General features: G+C 36.9%; 1 protein-coding gene across 6 annotated transcripts in view; it reads left to right on the top strand.

The window, feature by feature from the left end:
* PDE1A (phosphodiesterase 1A) overlaps window positions 1-20,029 on the top strand; it is a 375,597-nt gene that overhangs the window by 196,821 nt on the left and 158,747 nt on the right. The gene's annotated exons all lie outside the window — the stretch shown is intronic.

The raw sequence follows: 20,029 nt of genomic DNA, 5'->3' as shown, positions 1-20,029 counted from the left end.
GACTCTTAGATGCACCTGCCTAGCATAGGTCCTCCAGCCACATTTAGAGCCTTATGCAATTAGTGCTGGGAAACATCAGGATGTCCCCTCTGAACTCACAAACACCTTGCAGATTCTTCTGGTTCTGAAAAATTGATTCCTTGGTCAATTTTCACTGCTTGTGAAGTCACTTGTGAGCAGAGCATTGCCAAGGCCCTATTGCCAGTATCCACAGTGGAAATGATAATGTGTTTGCTGGGAGGTGCTCTCTTGTGGTTCTTCCAACACTGCATTTCCCAGAATCCTCTCTGCTGAAACCACATGGTAGTCCTTGAAACTGTGGGAATAAACTTCTCTCCTCTACTCTGTGTCATACTTAACTGCCTGAACACTTATGGCATCCTACTTGTGCCTCTGAGTCTATCCCATAAAGACCCTCATGAAAATAGTTTCCCAGCTGTGTAATCTTTCACTCTAATGGGATCAGTCCTTGAAGTTGGGCATGGAGAGCATCACTTCATAAGAAAGTGCTGAACTGTTTTCCACACTAAGTCTATCATTTTGTATTCCTACAATATATGAGTTTCAAGTTATTCCACCTCATTGCCAGCACTAGGTTTTCTCAGTCTTTTTAGATAAGTCAGCCCTTAATATTTGATTAACTAAATATTTATATAATTATTAAAATGATTTCTTAAGGAGACTGCTTATAATATCTCTTCTTCACAATCTACTAATCTTTTATCCTGTATTTAAAGTAGATCTATAATAAGTCAACCAGTAAACAATATAGTATTCCCTATTAGATACTCATAACAGTAGAAGCTTCATGCTTTCTACCAATTCTCAATGTGCCCATCTATGAAGATCAAGGTGGGATATGAAAGTGTACAAAAAGAAGCCAAATATGGAAAGAAAATAAACTGCCAACTGGAACAAAATGAAGATGTTTGCTCTCACTGCTTCTATTCAATGTGGTACTGGAAATTCTAGCAAATGCAGCAAGACAAGAAAAAGAAAGAAAATATATCTAGGTTGAAAAGAAAGAACCAAATCTGTTATTAGCAGAACAGATAGTCATCTGTGTAGAAACTGATGGAACTTATTTTAAAAGGCTCCTAGAACTAATAAGTTTAGTAATGCAGTAGGATACATAATATTTATGATAGCAACAAAAAATTACAAAATACTTAGGATAAATCTGATAACGTGCAAGGTTTATACGTTAAAAACTATGAAACAGCAGAGAGAAATTGAAGGAGCCATTAATAACTGGAGAGGCATGCCATGTTTATAAGTATATCAGGTTTGTGGGTCAGAAAACTGTTAAGATGTTAATTCACCCAAAATTGTCTTATAGACTTAATACAATTCCCGTCATAATCCCAGCAGGCTTTCTTTTGTGTGTGTGGAATATAAAAAGTTCATTTTAAAATTCATATGGAAATGTGAAGAACCTAAACTAGTTAAAACAACTTTTCGAAAGAGGAATAAATTTGGATGACTAATACTACCTGTTTTCAGGAGTTATTAAAAACCACAGTAATCAAGACAGTATGGTATGTATTAGTGTTAGGTAGAAAAATAGAAAAATGCGATAGAATAGCGTTTATAAATTGACCCACATGTATGTGGAAAATTGACTTTTTTGTTGTTTTATTTTTATTTTATTTTTTTGGCTCTGTCGCACAGCATGTGGGATCTTAGTTCCCCAACCAGGGATCAAACCTGTACCCCTTGCATTAGGAACATGGAGCCTTAACCACTGGACCACCAGGGAAGCCCCTGGAAAATTGACTTCTGAAACAAGGCTACAAAGGCAATTCAGTGGAGAAATAATAAGCTTTTCAACAAATGATGCTCCCCAAAGTTTGATATCTATACACAAAAATAAAAGAAACTCCCATCAGTACCTCACAATATATGTAAAATAAGTCAAAATGGATCATAGACCTAAATGTAAAACCTAAAACTATAAAATGTCTTAAAGATATCATAGCAGAAAAGCTTAGTGATTTTAATTAGGCAAATATTTCTTAGATATGGCACAAAGTATATAATCCAGAGCATTTTTTAAAATGATAAATTGGACATCATCAAAACTTAAAAAAAAAAACAAAAAAACTTCTGCTCTTGAAAGACACTGTTAAGAGAATGAAAAGATGCCATGGACAGGGAGAAAATATCTGCAAATCATCAATGTGAAAAAGAACTTATATCAAGAATATATAAGGAATTCTCAAAACTTTATTTAAAAAAAGAAAAGAAAAATAACCCGGTTAAAAAAATGGGAAAAAAATTGAAAACACTTCACCAAAAAAGATATACAAATGACAAATAAGCACATGAAAAGATACTTATAGCAGTAGAAGCATTCATCGTTAGTGAAATGCAAATTAAAACCACAATGAGATATCACTACTTAACTATCAAAATGGCTAAAATTATGAGGAATAACTATATAAAGTATTTGCTTGATGATAAAGTATTTGTTTGATGTGGGTGTACTGGAATTCATATACTGCTCTTGAGAATGCAAAATGGTACAGTCACTCTGGAAAAAAGTTGAGCAGTTTCTTAAAAATTTAAACTTATACCTGTATATAATACAACCATTCCATTCCTAGGCATTGATATGAGAGAAGTGAAATCATACATCGGTACAGAGACTTCCATGTGAATGTCCATCAGCTGGGGAATGGATAAAGAAATTTTGGCTTATCCATTCAGTGGAATATTATTCCTTTAAAAAGAAACATACTTCTGATATATTCAACAGCCTGAGTGAGTCTTGAAATAATTGTGTTTAGTGAAAGAAGCCAGCCAAAAAAGCTATAGACTTTATGTTTCCACTTACATAACATTTAAGAAAAGAAGAACTATAGGGACAAAAAAACACATCAGATGTTGCCAAGGACTAGTGGTAAGAAGAGAATTGATGGAAAAGGGCAATGATGCAACTTTTAGGGGTGATGAAAATATTCTAGATCTTTATTGTAGTGATTGTTGCATGGCTGTATATATTTGTTAAAACTCATTGATCTGTATACCTAAGAATGACTTTTTAAATTACATAAGTTATATGTCAATAAACCTGACTTACAAAATGGAGTTATACACACACTAAACAGTAAACAGCATTGATGAATTTGTAGAGAAAATTAGGAAGTGCCAGAGTGGGCAGGAACATTTTCCTGGAGTAGGTTAACTTGAACTTGGTTGGAAATAGAGTTCCTATCTGAATGGGTGAAGAAAAGAATGCAGTTATAATATTAGTTAGGGCAGACTTACTACAGTAACAGTAACCCTAATCTTAATAGCGTAACATAGTAATGGTATATTTCCTGCTCACATGGTAGTCCACCATATTCAAGAGGCAGTCTTCAAGGGGTGATGTAGGAACCCAGGTCCTAGAGGGTCTAGGTCCTTGGAATCTTCCACTATATCTTCCGTATCAGGGAAGGAAGATAAAGAAGTAGAGCACTTGCATGACAAACTGTATGGGAGATTTTAGAAATCAGGCATGGAAGTTGTGTATATCATTTCTTCCTGAACTCCATTAGCCAGAATATTATCACATGGCCTCATTTATCTGCAAAAACATTGGGAAATGTAGTTTAAGCTGGGTTCCTAGGAGGAAAAGGATACAAGTTTGGTGAGTACAGAGTAGTGTTTCTGCCACAGGTATGGATGAGCAAAAATGAGATGTGCAGTCATAGAGTGTTCAGGAATCCATTTAGATTTAGGAAGCTGGTAACATCTGTAAGGGAATGTGGGAGGAACTAGAGGAGTACACTGAACACCAAGATTAAGAAGTTTATTTTGTCTTTGGGGCAGTAACTGGCCAAAGATGGCTTTGTATCAATAAAATAGGATGATATTTGCCTATCACTCAAAGGCATACTGAGGATGGAAGGAGATAATATACTGAAGCTGTCTTTCAAGGTTTATAAAGCACTAAATGAGCATATGACACATTATGTATTACTTCTAAGTTTCTACAATTGCAACACAATTGCAAAACAATTTCTATATTCAATGACTTTCCCTGGAAAGTGCAGTTTTTCAGCAACTTTTGAACTTTGCTAATTATTCCCTCCATACCCCCCAAAGGAATAATTATTTCCTTTGCCTATCTTATTCCTCTCTGAATAAAAGATATTAATAAATTATTAACTGTAAAGGAAAGGAAACCAGAGGATTTCTTAGAACACTTCTCTTCTTTGCAATCCTGTTGTGTTGTGGCTAAGGATATAGTATTACCATCTGTGCTAATAAAAATAACAATAAAAAACAAACAAAAAACAAAACAAAACAAACAAACAAAAAACAATTCACTAAAGAAGACATACAGATGGCCAAGAGGCACGTGAAAAGGTGCTCAACATCACTATTTATTAGAGAAATGCAAATCAAAACTACAATGAGGTATCACCTCACCCTGGTCAGAATGGCCATGATCAAAAAATCTAGAAAAAATAAATGCTGGAAAAGGTGTGGTGAAAAGGGAACCCTCCTGCACTGTTGGTGGGAATGTAAATTGATACAAAAACTATGGAGAACAGTATGGAGGTTCCTTGAAAAACTAAAAATAGAACTACCATATGACCCAGCAATCCCACTACTGGGCATATACCCTGAGAAAACCATAATTCAAAAAGAGACATGTACCACAATGTTCATTGCAGCACTGTTTACAGTAGCCAGGACATGGAAGCAACCTAAATGTCCATCAACAGATGAATGGTTAAAGAAGATGTGGCACATATATACAATGGAATATTACTCAGCCATAAAAAGAAACGAAATTGAGTTATTTGTAGTGAGGTAGATGGACTTACAGTCTGTCATACAGAGTAAAGTAAGTCAGAAAGAGAAAAACAAATACCGTATGCTAACGCATATATATGGAATCTTAAAAAAAAAAAAAAGAATGGTACTGATGAACCTAGTGGAAGGGCAGGAATAAAGACGTAGACATAGAGAATGGACTTGAGGACACAGTGGGGAGGGGGATGCTGGGGCGAAGTGAAAGTAGCAGCGACATATATACACTACCAAATGTAAAATAGTTAGCTAGTGGGAAGCAGCAGCATAGCACAAGGAGATCAGCTCGGTGCTTTGCGATGACCTAGAGGGGTAGGATAGGGAGGATGGGAGGGAGGCTCAAGAGGGAGGGGATATGGGGACATATGTATGCATATGTCTGATTTACTTTGTTGTACGACAGAAACTAACACAGTATTGTGAAGCAATTATACTCCAATAAAGATCTATAAAAAAAATAACAATAATGTGCACAAATAATGTTGAAACGTAGAATAATAAATTATTATTTCAAAAAATGAAATTAAGTCCTGTTTTGTTTCTTCTTTCTGCAGATTTCATATTTGCATTATTCGTATTTTTCTTTTATCTTTAGTATGTTCATTGTGTCCTGCCTCAATTACCCTGATAACTCTGCTTCTCTCCCTAGGGCTATGGGCCAACTGATCACTTCTAAAACCAATTTTGTTCATTACATTGGCATTCTCTCCCCCTTTCTTTTTAAAATACCTTCTCAATACCTTTGAATCCAATTTTAACTATTTTACTGAGTTACAGGACAATTTTTCCACCATTCCTGAGCTAGTCACATCCATCACTTGTAGTTATTTCACCTCTCTGTATTGTTATGCAACAAACACTCTTAAAATTGTCATTTTGATATTTTCCCCAACTGTATTTTCATGCATATTTTTATCTGGCTGCATATATCTGCAAAATAAGTTTTTCTTTATCAATTCACTCTTTTCAACTTTCAAACAACTGCTCATTTTTTGAATGAGATTTTAACTGAAATGACTGATTTGATATTCAAATTGAGTAATTTATCCTTTCTCATCTTTGATATTTTCTTATCAGAGTCCACCAAACATGAACACAGCAAACACTTTATAATCTTAGAGGATAATTGTGATTCCATCACTGGGTCCTCTGTCTTTCTCCTATCACCCTGGGTACATATTTGTTTTTCTGCTTTCTAGACCCCACATTTCATTACTAGAAATGGAAATGTTTTAAAGTTTTAGTTAGGCATAAGAGGAATAAGTGATCTTTCATTGTGATTACCCATAATTATGCAATTATAATAATAGTATTATAGTCAATATTACTCTGTACTCTACACAACAAAATCTCGATATAAACATAAAATGCTGATTTTTCTTTATCTAATTTTATATAATTTGAAGTAAAAACATACCTATTTATATTGAATAAAGATATAGTTTATCAGTTGTCTCTCTTCAGAATTAATAGCAAATTGAGTCTCTCAAATAAACATAAAATCATATCCAATTTTTCACCTGAAAGGAAAACCTGGGTTTCATGAAGTTCTTAGAGAGTAATTTGCAAACCCTCTTTGTCACTTTTTTTTTAAAAAAAAAACAAGATTAAGGCCTACCTTATAAACCTACTAACAGATGTTTATGTGGCATTTATGACAAATAGTAGAAATAAGAAGTAAGGACAAAGAAAATACTATTTAAATCTAAAAAGGAAAAACAAACATGGCAGATCATGGATAAGTGGTAGCACTAAGCTGGTTTTTAATAAATTCTAATAGCCTTTTATGGGATAGAGACTGCGCTTCTTAACTACAGAGAAAAAACCACATACGTTTTGCCTTTGACTGAATAAAAGAAATTAGTTGGGTTGTTTCTTACATTTTTAATTCTTTATGATGTAACTCATGCTATATCTGAAAAAAAATACATAGATGTACGATTGGATGAAAATGAAAATTTTCTGTTGAACAATTTATGGATGTAAAGAGGGAGGAGGCAGTGATTCCAAATATGTATGTTTCCCCCCAATTAGTCACATTTATATTATCAGTATTGTTTAAAGTTTTAAAACTGTGCTTGGCCAAAGTTTACTTCTTATATTATAATTATTTATTTGTTCCATAGCTATTTCTGTTAATTTCTGAATTGTTCTATTTTATTTCATCCTTTCAAGTATTCTGCCTGTTTGAAAAGAAAAGGGGAGGTAAAATGATATACATAGGAATTTAGTTAATTTACAATTGCTTATTATGCAGAGATTTGCTTTTTAAAGTTCTCAATGACTTGAACTTACCTTTCAGGTTCTTTATTAAAGATTTATTTCAAGGTATTTTATTTAGCACTTCAATCTCTAATTTATTTTTAACAATTTAAAAGTGATGATTTACATAAACCACATTCATTTTTATTGGAGTCAAGAAATTTCTCTTACATTACTACATAATTGATTTAATTATAGCATTATGCTTTAAACAACAACATTTTCATGCTTCTAAATTATTACATATGTTACATGCAGTGTTTCTTCCTGAGTGCTCTAACATGGAAATGATTCTTTTCTGATTTAGGCTACAATTATTAAACTCGTTCAGAATAATATTGTCAGCAAGTCCTGTCATCTGAAAAAAGGAATAATTTCCCCAGTGGATATTATTTTTCAAATTATATTTTCAATAAAACTGTCAATGCCTTAATGCTAAATGTTCAAAAAAGTTCACTTTTAAAGATGGTCTATTACGAATGCATTGTTTTTACTATAAGAGGACTGATTTTGAATTATAAAATCTTGGCAATAATTTTATATTATGTATGATTTTTATAAACTTTATAATCTCTTCATAGAGATATTGGTAATCTCTTGTGACTTGGAGGACTCTCCAAAGTGTTTCTTTTATATAGAGACATACCATACAGAACTTTAGACCATGAAGGAAACTTAGAAGTAATTTAGAGCAAGGATAAGCAAACTACAACCCATGGATTAAATCTGGCCAGTAGTCTCTTTTTGTAAATGAAGTTTTATTGGAACACAGCTACCCCCTTGTAAATCATCCCCTACCCCATGTCCTGGGGAATAGTATCTATTATACAGCAGAATTGAAAGTTGAGTATGGAAAGCACTAATCACCCAAGTGGGTCACTAGGAGAGACAGTACAAGGGGCTACTTCTAGTTTGACTCTTGGTTCTCAGATCCATGTGTTCTAGCTACTTAGAGACATAGCACCACACAATAGCCACTGTCTCTTAAAGGATAGTACCCCAATCCCACAGAGTAACAGTGTCATCCATAAACTAGTGGTTTACTTGTGCCTCTAAGAGACTAATCCAGCATTATATCAGGCCAGCAGATTTGGGGTAATGCAATATATAGTAAAATGAGTGATATCTCATAGTCATGTACTTTTTGTCACCTTTCCTTTGCTGTAATATGGGCCATTTTATTCTTTCATTCAAAAAGGAGTTATGCAGGATCCCATGACAATAAATCTCTCATTCTCTGAGCCCTTAGATAGTATTGCTGGATGAGACACTTGGGCAGAAAAGGCAAATCCATACCAAAATATTTATCAATCCTAGTAATGACAATTCATTGCCCTTTCCAGGAAGGAAAGGGTCAGATATTACCAGCTTGCAACCAGATGACTGGTTGGTTTCCTCAAGGGATTGTATCATACCAAGTGATCATTGTTGGTTTTTCATTACTACGAGTCAGTCATTCAACAGAGGCAATAGCTAGATCTGCCTCAGAAGAGAGAGCCCATGCATAGTCTACATCTGCACCACAATAACTATTCGTCCAATGGGCCATTATACAATAAGTGTAGTAGCCACAGGGGAAAACTTGTTCCACGAGACAGGTAATTCTATTCATTTCGTTGTTCAGTGTTTATACTGCAAGCTGTACAAGAAGCAAAGCTCTACACACTTTGTGACTACCTCCAATAATTCCTTCCACTATTTCTTCTCTAGACACTCTTGTCTCCAGTCTTCCAATCCTGGTCTTTCCAAAGCTCTTAACCACACAGTCAAATCATTTACTGCTGCTCAGTATTCCATACATATCCTTACCTTGAGCCAATTCTCCATCCACACAGTTGATGACTAGATACACTACTTAAAGCCCTGCCCACTGGGAGAATTTCCCCGTACTATTGTCTTTCAGGGCTGTCACTGAGTGAGGATGTAGTGTGACATTTTCAGCTCCCAGTGGTTTATTGCAATGTGTTATCAATGAAACAAGCCCAGATTTTTCTCCAGCTCCATCAGCTGGTCAAACAGAATCCCCCCATGAAGCCATAGGAGTGAGCTGAGAGAAAGGTGTCACTGCAACACAGAAGTCTAGTCTACCTTTTTCCTGAAACTTACTTTCTCAGTATACTCAGTATATTAGGCTTCATCCCATAAGTAACATTTCCTAATGTGTTATAAACTAAATGTCTTCAAAAATCTGTGTTTGTTTCTTAGTGCTGGAGGTGCAAAGTACAATAGCTTGTTCTTTACCTTGTGGCATGTATTCTGTCATGTTCCCAGCAACCGGACTCCTAAACCTTCACCCTTGAATCATTATAGGATTTATCTCCTACCCTCTATCAGACATATGTCACAGTATGGGTTTCCTTTTCACTTGCTGCTCAAGTCTGAGTAACATGCTGTCATTAATATAGTAGATTAGTGTGATGTTCTGCAGAATGTCCAAATGATCAAGGTCCCTGTATTGTGTCAGAGAGCAGGAGGATTAACAATCCTGGGCCATGATCATGAACATGTGCTGCTATCCAGCCACATGAATCTAAACTGCTTCTGATCCTCCTTTCTGATGGGTATTGAAAAGAAAACATTCTCCACTTCAGTAGTTGCATATCATGTAACAGAAGCTTTGTTAATCTGCTCTAGAAATGATAACACATTTAGTACAGCAACTGCAAATGGAGCTATTATTTAATTCATTTGTGGTTAGTTGACCATCATCTGTCATGATCTAGCCTGGTTTTGCAGGGCCAGAATGATGAATTAATTGGAGATATGATGGAAATGACCATCTCTGTACCTTTAAGTCTTCCATGGTGTGCTAATATCTGCCATTACACCCAGAATGTCATATTGCATTTGATTTACATTCCCTGCCAGAGGGGAAGAAGCAGTTTTAAGGACTTGTACTTGGTCTTTCTTGCCATAATGCTTCTTACTGTAAAGATTTGGAAATCAGTTCAAAGATTTTGCCAGTTGATAAGCATATCTATCCAGATTCTGCATTCAGGGACTGCGAAAATAATCATAGGATGGATCCATGGACACAATAGTTCCACCATGATATAGATCTGAGCCGGGACTCCATTTATCACCTGCCATCTATATACTCTAAAAAAGCCTGTCCATGATGGTAGTTAAGGTCCCCTGGTATCCAACACCCCTCAAAAATGTGAGTATTTTTTCCAGTGCACAGAAACCCTGGTATTTGGGGGGAAATATTAGGGAATTTTTACTCAGTATATTTGTTGTGCTGTTGCAGGCTTCTTCCACAAGGGGACCCTGTTTTCCTAATTGATGGTTTTGAGTCTAGAACTAGTTCTGCTCTGGAAACTGGCTAAGAGTTTTAAAATTTCCATTATGGCAGCAAATATCAACCTTCTGTTCACCTGATATTAATCTTTTTTTGAGTGTGTATGTGTATGTGCGTGCGCGTGTGTGTGCGTATGTCTACCAACCTTAGAGTCCACTCCTTGTATTTCAGCCCTTATATTCCAGTATCCCTTAAGATCAATTCTCAGACATGTTCTCTCAGTTTTTGCTGGTATGTAATATCAAGCTCCTACAGTTCTTTGTGAATAATCTCTCTCCTCTGATAAAAGGAACTGTACTTCTCAAGCCAGGTCAAGCTAAGACTTGACCCTAGCTGTTAGTCTGGAAGTAGTGAAGTAAAGTGAGGGAAGATCAGTTTCTGAGCCATCTGCATAGACTCCAGGGAAGAAAAGACTGCTATACTTTAACAAAAGAGTGATACACCTCTGTTAGGGTTCAAGGGAATTTGGAGATTGTGTTACCAAGTGCATCCACTCCACATCCTATGGTCACATTCCTTCATTAAGAGGACCTTACTGTAGCATAAGGGACTTTTCAGTTCTGTGTTTCAGTCTTTCTCACAATAAAGTCTTGGGCCTGATTTACAACATATTCCTCTAGTTATAGAGTATAAGTGTCTATTTAAATGCTGCCATGAAGACTTTCTGGCCCTCACACCTTCCCCTGAGTTGAGAGTGGGCTCAACTAACTCTGTCATTTTCTTTCCTTAAGCTCTGCAATGACAGTTAACAATAACCATTCAATTCCATAGCTCCTTTAATTACCATTGATCCCACAGCTCTTGAATGCTATGCATAAGTACCTCCTTCCATCTGTCTTTTATCCCATTTCTTCACAAGTGAGCTAGCAACTGTGGGGCTGGAGCACACCACAGATTATCACCATTGCAATTACAACCAGCAATGGGATTCTTCTTGCCACCTGGCTGGCAAGTTATCCAATTCCACTAGCTTGTATCTGCTTTTTAGTATAGAAAAACACTGTCTTTGTTTATGGTCTCCCAAATGCTGACCTGTTGATCTCTGCAAACAGTGGTAAGGAAGTGGGGAAGTGATACATGGAAGAATGTGTTATCAAGCAAGTTACTAGTGTGGGAAACTGGAACTTACTGGGGAACTCTAGGAAGCAATGTAGAACACATGTCTCAGAGTGATGCCATGCAAGCGGTGAGGGTAATGGGGTATTATTATGGCAACCATTGCTGTTGCCAGTTACTGGTTGAGGTTACTTCCAGAATCAGATCTGACAGAGTACGCGGTGGCATCCAGAGAAAGTCTCAGGTAAAGATGTGTAGGTGCTGATATTGGAAGTGTAGGAAGCCTGGGTTAAAGTAATAAAGCCTAAATAAATAGCATCTGCTGTAAATGACTGGCCTAACATCTCAGAGTCTATACACAGTAGAATGGAAACAAGAACATGGGCTTTCAGACTCCTGTTCTGGTGAACCTACACTAAGCTGTTTCTTTCACATTCATTTCAACATTCCAAGAATGTTGTCTAGTTTGTACTTGAGTGTGGCATATATAAAAATGACTCCCAATCAAATTTAATGAGTAAATCTTCTCTTTGCTGTCAGCCCAAGGATAAGAGAAAAATAGCTCTTGTCTTTTCTCCTCTGAGCTCAGGAAATGGAGTTTACTAAGCAAGGACAATGCTCTTATGCCAGTGGGAGGAGGAGAGAGGAAGAGGATAAGTAAGATTTTTTTCCACTAATGGAAGAGATCAAAACAAACAAAAAAAAAGACATTGGATGCTTGATGCAATAGGTAATAGTTTTTGTAACCCAGGGATAGCCAAAATTTACTTTATAGTTAACTAAGGCAGTGTCAGAATATAAATCTTAACATATCCACTGGCTTGCAGGTTAGATTTTAGAGCCTATAAAAACAATTTTGCAGGGTATTCCTTACTTGAAGATGAGTGTCCTCTTCATTACTTGGCTTCATTTCTCTTGGGAAAGAGGTCCAGGGACACCCACTGTACACCCTTAAGGAAAGAACAGAGAGATATAGAAAGGGTTCTAGGAGCAGCCACGCACACACTGACACATCCACATGCTTGCAAAACCAAAGGTGCTCTCTTTCTTCAGTGCACCTCTGTTAGTAAGCAAGCACATGTGTGCCTAACTCTTACCAAGTCCAAGCTCTCTCTGCTTGCCGCACGACAGGCCAATGAATTGGACACGAGGCGTTGAGGCAAGGAATACGACTTTATTTGGAAAGCCGGCAGACAGAGAAGATGGCAGACTAAAGTCTCAAAACAACTATCTTATCGGGGTTTAGATGCCAGTTTCTTTTACAGCACAGAGAGGAGGAGGAGATGAGGAAGTAAAGTAAAAAGGCCGTAAGTTTTGCAAATATCACCTGGAATGGCCAGCCTCAGGAAGAGAAGTGTTAATTTCTTCTTTCTTGTAGCCATCCACAGGTGGACAGGTTCCGGATGTTTCCCTGAACAAAGGCACTTTGGTTCAACATTCAGGCAGAGGGGGAGGGTTCCCCGAGGCAGGCCATTATGTATAGATAGTATCCTTTTAGTGAACAAAAGCAGCTGAAAGCAAAGGTTAAAGAAAAAGAAACAGATCCAACATGTAGTCAGATTTCGCTCTTCCCTGTACATAACCTCACTTCCATCTTCCTGTATCTATGACAGTGTGGTGAAGTAACAAAATTAAGAGAAAGGCAGTGAAAATCTTCATGGTGGGATTGGTGTACAGCAGCCAGATAACCTGTACATGCATTCTGAAGCAATCCCAAAGCTCATGTGGAGGCAGTTTAAAGGATAATCATCTTCACCTAGCACAGCTTGCTTCTTCTTGTTTCCCAATTTGCATTTTTAAGAGAGAATCTATTGATTCCAGCTTAACTTTTTGTGCCAGGCTACATCTAGATACTCTGTAAACTGCCTGCCCTTGGACCAGTGCTCACCTTTTGCCTAGTTAATTATTGCCGAAAGGCACAGAGTGATGTGATATTAAATATGACTGCCTAAAGTGTATCCTGTAGAAGAGACTTAGGACCTACCCTTAAAACAGAATGTGTGAGCAACATTGTCGATATCTACCTACCACATGTATGTCACAAGGAAGTTATCATGCTTAATTGAGATCGTGTTGATGAAAGTACCTTGTGAATTATAAAATTCTAACCATATATGTGTTACTAATCCCATTATTATTAAAAACATAACTACAGCAGGGAAACATGTGTTCTATAAAAGCCAAAAGTAAATGAAAAAATACTTTGTTAGTTGAACTTTTTTTTTAAAAATTCACATTAATAAACCCAGATGAACAGCTCTCTGATTAACATTTATCTATCACATGTTTATTTATGTTGTATTATTCATACACTCACAATTTACTTGGAAGTTGTGTGTCATCATTACTTCATTAAAAACTTTTTTGTTTGTTTGTTTGTTTTGCTTAAAAATGTTAGCAGATAAATGCTTTTAGTACCAGGTGAGAGGAAAAAAATACAAGCCATTAATATTGAAGTAACTAAAACGTTCAAAGTAATAATGTTGTTGTTGAACCACTATCCTTTGTTGATATATATTTTTTTAAATCTAAATGCTAGTTTGCTTCTAATTTATTTTATATTTATTTAGTCAAAATAAATCCTGAAAGTTTTCTTGAAGGCATTTATTAATGATATGAGAGCTCTAGCTTTTTTTGTTGTCAGCAAATTCTATCCTACATTCAAATCTCTGAACCTCAGAGGAGGGATTTGATGCAGCTTGCTTTGTAGAGGATCCAGAGTCTTCAACTCTTAGTAGTTCTTAAAAGACTATCTAATGACTATCATTCTAGGGTATAAATTTAAAATAACAGGAGATCGGTTCAAGATGGCGGAGTAGAAGGACATGCTTTCACTCCCTCTTGCAAGAACACAAGAATCACAACTAACTGCTGAACAGTCATCGAGAGGAAGACACTGGAACTCACCAAAAAAGATACCCCACATCCAAAGACAAAGGAGAAGCCACAATGAGATGGTAGGAGGGGCGCAATCACAATAAAATCAAATCCCATAACTGCTGGGTGGGTGACTCACAAACTGGAGAACACTTATACCACAGAAGTCCACCCACTGGAGTGAAGTGAAGGTTCTGAGCCCCATGTCAGGCTTCCCAACCTGGGGGTTTGGCAACGGGAGGAGGAATTCCTAGAGAATCAGACTTTGAAGTCTATCAGGATTTGATGCAGGACTTTGACAGGGCTGGGGGAAACAGAGACTCCACTCTTGGAGGGCACACACAAAGTAGTGTGTGCACTGGGACCCAGGGGAAGGAGCAGTGACCCCATAGGAGACTGAACCGGACCTACCTGCTAGAGTTGGAGGGCCTCCTGCAGAGGTGGGGGGTAGCTGTGTCTCACTGTGAGGACAAGGACACTGGCATCAGAAGTTCTGGGAAGTGCTCCTTGGCGTAAGCCCTCCCAGAGTCTACCATTAGCCACAGTAAAGAGCCCTGGTAGGCTACAGTGTTGGGTTGCCTCAGACCAAACAATCAACAGGGAGGGAACCCAGCCCCACCCACCAGCAGACAGGTGGATTGAAGTTGTATTGAACTCTGCACACCAAAGCAACAGGCAGCTCTACCCACCACCAGTCCCGCCCATCAGGAAACTTGCACAAACCTCTTAGATAGCCTCATCCACCAGAGGGCAGACAGCAGAAGCAAAAAGAACTACAATTCTGCAGCCTCTGGAACAAAAACCACATTCACAGAAAGATAGACAAGATGAAAAGGCAGAGGGCTATGTACCAGATGAAGGAATAAAATAAAACCCCAGAAAAACAACTAAATGAAGTGGAGACAGGAAACCTTCCAGAAAAAGAATTCAGAATAATGATAGTGAAGACGATCCAGGACCTCGGAAAAAGAATAGAGGCAAAGATCGAGAAGATGCAAGAAATGTTTAATAAGATCTAGAAGAATTGAAGAACAAACAAACAGAGATGAACAACACAATAACTGAAATGAAAACTACACTAGAAGGAATCAATAGCAGAATAACTGAGGCATAAGAATGGATAAGTGACCTGGAAGACAGAATGGTGGAATTCACTGCTGTGGAACAGAATAAAGAAAAAAGAATGAAAAGAAATGAAGACAGCCTAAGAGACCTCTGGGACAACATTAAATGCAACAACATTCGCATTATAGGGGTCCCAGAAGGAGAAGAGAGAGAGAAAGGACCCGAGAAAATATTTGAAGAGATTATAGTCAAAAACTTCCCTAACATGGGAAAGGAAATAGCCACCCAAGTCCAGGAAGCACAACGAATCCCATACAGGATAAACCCAGGGAGAAACATGCCGAGACACATAGTAATCAAACTGGCAAAAATTAAGACAAAGAAAAATTATTGGAAGCAGCAAGGGAAAAATGACAAGTAACATACAAGGGAACTCCCATAAGGTTAACAGCTGATCTCTCAGCAGAAATTCTACAAGCCAGAAGGGAGTGGCATGATATACGTAAAGTGCTGAAAGGGAAGAAAAAACAACCAAGATTGCTCTACCTGGCAAGGATCTCATTTAGAGTCGATGGAGAAATCAAAAGCTTTACAGACAAGCAAAAGCTAAGATAATTCAGCACCACCAAACCAACTCTACAACAAATGCCGAAGGAACTTCTCTAAGTGGGAATCACAAGAGAAGAAAAGGACCTGCAAAAACAAACCCAAAACAATTAAGAAAATGGTAATAGGAACATGCATATAGATAATTACCTTAAACGTGAATGCATTAAATCCTCAAACCAAAAGACACAGGCTTGCTGAATGGATGCAAAAACAAGACCCATCTATATGCTGTCTACAAGAGACCCACTTCAGACCTAGGGACACATACAGACCAAAAGTGAGGGGATGGAAAAAGATATTCCATGCAAATGGAAATCAAAAGAAAGCTGGAGTAGCAATACTCATATCAGATAAAATAGACATTAAAATAAAGAATGTTACAACAGACAAGGAAGGACACGACATAATGATCCAGGGATCAATCCAAGAAGAAGATATAGCAATTATAAATATATATGCACCCAACACAGGAGCACCTCAATACATAAGGCAACTGCTAACAGCTATAAAAGAGAAAATTGACAGTAACACAATAATAGTGGGGGACTTTAACACCTCACACCAATGGACAGATCATCCAAAATGAAAATAAATAAGGAAACAGAAGCTTTAAATGACACAATAGACCAGAGAGATTTAATTGATATTTATAGGACATTCCATCCAAAAACAGCAGATTACACTTTCTTCTCAAGTGCGCATGGAACATTCTCCACAATAGATCACATCTTGGGTCACAAATCAAGCCTCAGTAAATTTAAGAAAACTGAAATCATATCAAGCATCTTTTCTGACCACAACGCTGAGATTAGAAATGAATTACAGGGGAAAAAACGTAAAAATCAGAAACACATGGAGGCTAAACAATACGTTACTAAATAACCAAGAGATCACTGAAGAAATCAAAGAGGAAATCAAAAAATACCTAGAGACAAATGATAATGAAAACACAACGATCCAAAACCTATGGGATGCAGCAAAAGCAGTTCTAAGAGGGAGGTTTATAGCTGTATAAGCCTACCTCAAGAAACAAGAAAAACCTCAAATAAACAATCTAACCTTACACCTAAAGGAACTAGAGAAAGAAGAACAAACAAAACCCAAAGTTAGCAGAAGGAAAGAAATCATAAAGATCAGAGCAGAAATAAATGAAATAGAAACAAAGAAAACAATAACACAGATCAATAAAACTAAAAGCTGGTTCTTTGAGAAGATAAACAAATTTGATAAACCATTAGCCAGACTCATCAAGAAAAAGACAGGGAGGACTCAAATCAATAAAATTAGATATGAAAAAAGAGAAGTTACAACGGGCACCACAGAAATACAAAGCATCCTAAGAGATTACTACAAGCAACTCTATGCCAATAAAATGGCCAACCTGGAAGAAATGGACAAATTCTTAGAAATGTATAACCTTCCGAGGCTGAACCAGGAAGAAATAGAAAATTAGAACAGACCAATCACAAGTAATGAAATTGAAACTGTGATTAAAAATCTTCCAACAAACAAAAGTCCAGGACCTGGTGGCTTCACAGGTGAATTCTATCAAACATTTAGAGAAGAGCTAACACTCATCCTTCTCAAACTCTTCCAAAATATTGCAGAGGAAGGAACACTCCCAAACTCATTCTATGAGGCCACCATCACCCTGATACCAAAACCAGACAAAGATACTACAAAAAAAGAATTTTACAGACCAATATCACTGATGAATATAGATGTAAAAATCCTCAACAAAGTACTAGCAAACAGAATCCAGCAACACATTAAAAGGATCATACACCACGATCAAGTGGGATTTATCCCAGGGATGCAAGGATTCTTCAATATATGCAAATCAATCAATGTGATACACCATATTAACAAATTGAAGAATAAAAACCATATGATCATCTCAATAGGTGCAGAAAAAGCTTTTGACAAAATTCAACACCCATTTATGATAAAAACTCTCCATAAAGTGGGCATAGAGGGAAGCTACCTCAACGTAATAAAGGCCATATACGACAAACCTACAACAAACATCATTCTCAACGTTGAAAAACTGAAAGCATTTCCTCTAAGATCAGGAACAAGACAAGGATGTCCTCTCTCATCACTGTTATTCAACATAGTTTTGGAAGTCCTAGCCACGGCAATCAGAGAAGAAACAGAAATAAAAGGAATACAAATTGGAAAAGAAGAAGTAAACTGTCACTGTTTGCAGATGACATGATACTCTACATAGAGAATCCTAAAGATGCTACCAGAAAACTACTAGAGCTAATCAATGAATTTGGTAAAGTTGCAGGAAACAAAATTAATGCACAGAAATCTCTTGCATTCCTATACACTAATGATGAAAAATCTGAAACAGAAATTAAGGAAACACTCCCATTTACCATTGCAACAAAAAGCGTAAAATACCTAGGAATAAACCTACCTAAGGAGACAAAAGACCTGTATGCAGAAAAGTATAAGACACTGTTGAAAGAAATTAAAGATGATACCAACAGATGGAGAGATATGCCATGTTCTTGGATTTGAAGAATCAATATTGTGAAAATGACTATACTACCCAAAGCAATCTACAGATTCAATGCAATCCCTATCAAATTACCAATGGCATTTTTTACAGAACTAGAACAAAAAATCTTAAAATTTGTATGGAGACACCAAAGACCCCAAATAGCCAAAGCAGTCTTGAGGGAAAAAAACAGAGCTGGAGGAATCAAACTCCCTGACTTCAGATTATTCTACAAAGCTACAGTAATCAAGACAATATGGTACTGGCACAAAACCAGAAATACAGATCAATGGAACAGGATAGAAAGCCCAAAGTTAAACCCACGCACCTATGGTCAACTAATCTATGACAAAGGATATACAATGGAGAAAAGACAGTCTCTTCAATAAGTGGTGCTGGGAAAACTGGACAACTACATGTAAAAGAATGAAATTAGAACACTCCCTAACACCATACACAAAAATAAACTCAAAATGGATTAGAGAACTAAATATAAGACTGGACACTATAACACTCTTAGAGTAAAACATAGGAAGAACACTCTTTAAATCACAGCAAGATCTTTTTTGACCCACCTCCTAGAGTAATGGAAATAAAAACAAAACTAAACAAATGAGACCTAATGAAACTTAAAAGCTTTTTCAAAGCAAAGGAAACTACAAACAAGATGAAAAGACAACCCTCAGAATGGGAGAAAATATTTGCCAACGAATCAAAAGACAAAGGATTAATCTCCAAAATATATAAACTGTTCATATAGCTCAATATTAAAAAAACAAACAACCCAATCCAAAAATGGGCAGACGACCTAAATAGACATTTCTCCAAAGAGGACATACAGGTGGCCGAGAAGCACATGAAAAGCTGCTCAACATCACTAATTATTAGCGAAATGCAAATCAATACTACAAAGAGGTATCACCTCACACCAGTTAGAATGGGCGTTATCAGAAATATGTACAAACAACAAATGCTGGAGAGGGTGTGGAGAAAAGAGAACCCTCTTGCACTGTTGGTGGGAATGTAAATTGATACAGCCACTATGGAGAACAGTATGGAGGTTCCTTAAAAAACTAAAAATAGAATTACCATATGACCCAGCAATCCCACTACTGGGCATATACCCAGAGGAAACCATAATTCAAAAAGACGCATGCACCACAATGTTCATTGCAGCTCTATTTACAATAGCCAGGTCATGGAAGCAACCTAAATGCCCATCGACAGACGAATGGATAAAGAAGATGTGGTACATATATACAATGGAGTAGTACTCAGCCATAAAAAGGAATGAAATTGGGTCATTTGTAGTGACATGGATGAATCTAGAGACTGTCATACAGAGTGAAGTAAGTCAGAAAGAGAAAAACAAATATCACATATTAATGCATATTTGTGCAACCTAGAAAAATGGTACAGATGAAGCAGTTTGCAGGGCATGAATTGAGACACAGATGTAGAGAACAAATATATGGACACCAAGGGGGGAAAGTGGTGGGGGGGTTGGTGGTGGTGTGATGAATTGGGAGATTGGGATTGACATG

Source organism: Balaenoptera physalus, assembly GCF_965194825.1.
Source record: "Balaenoptera physalus genome assembly, chromosome: 6".
NCBI lineage: Eukaryota > Metazoa > Chordata > Mammalia > Artiodactyla > Balaenopteridae > Balaenoptera > Balaenoptera physalus.
The sequence above is the reverse complement of the archived record's forward strand: the minus strand, read 5'-3'. Positions and strand labels throughout refer to the sequence as shown.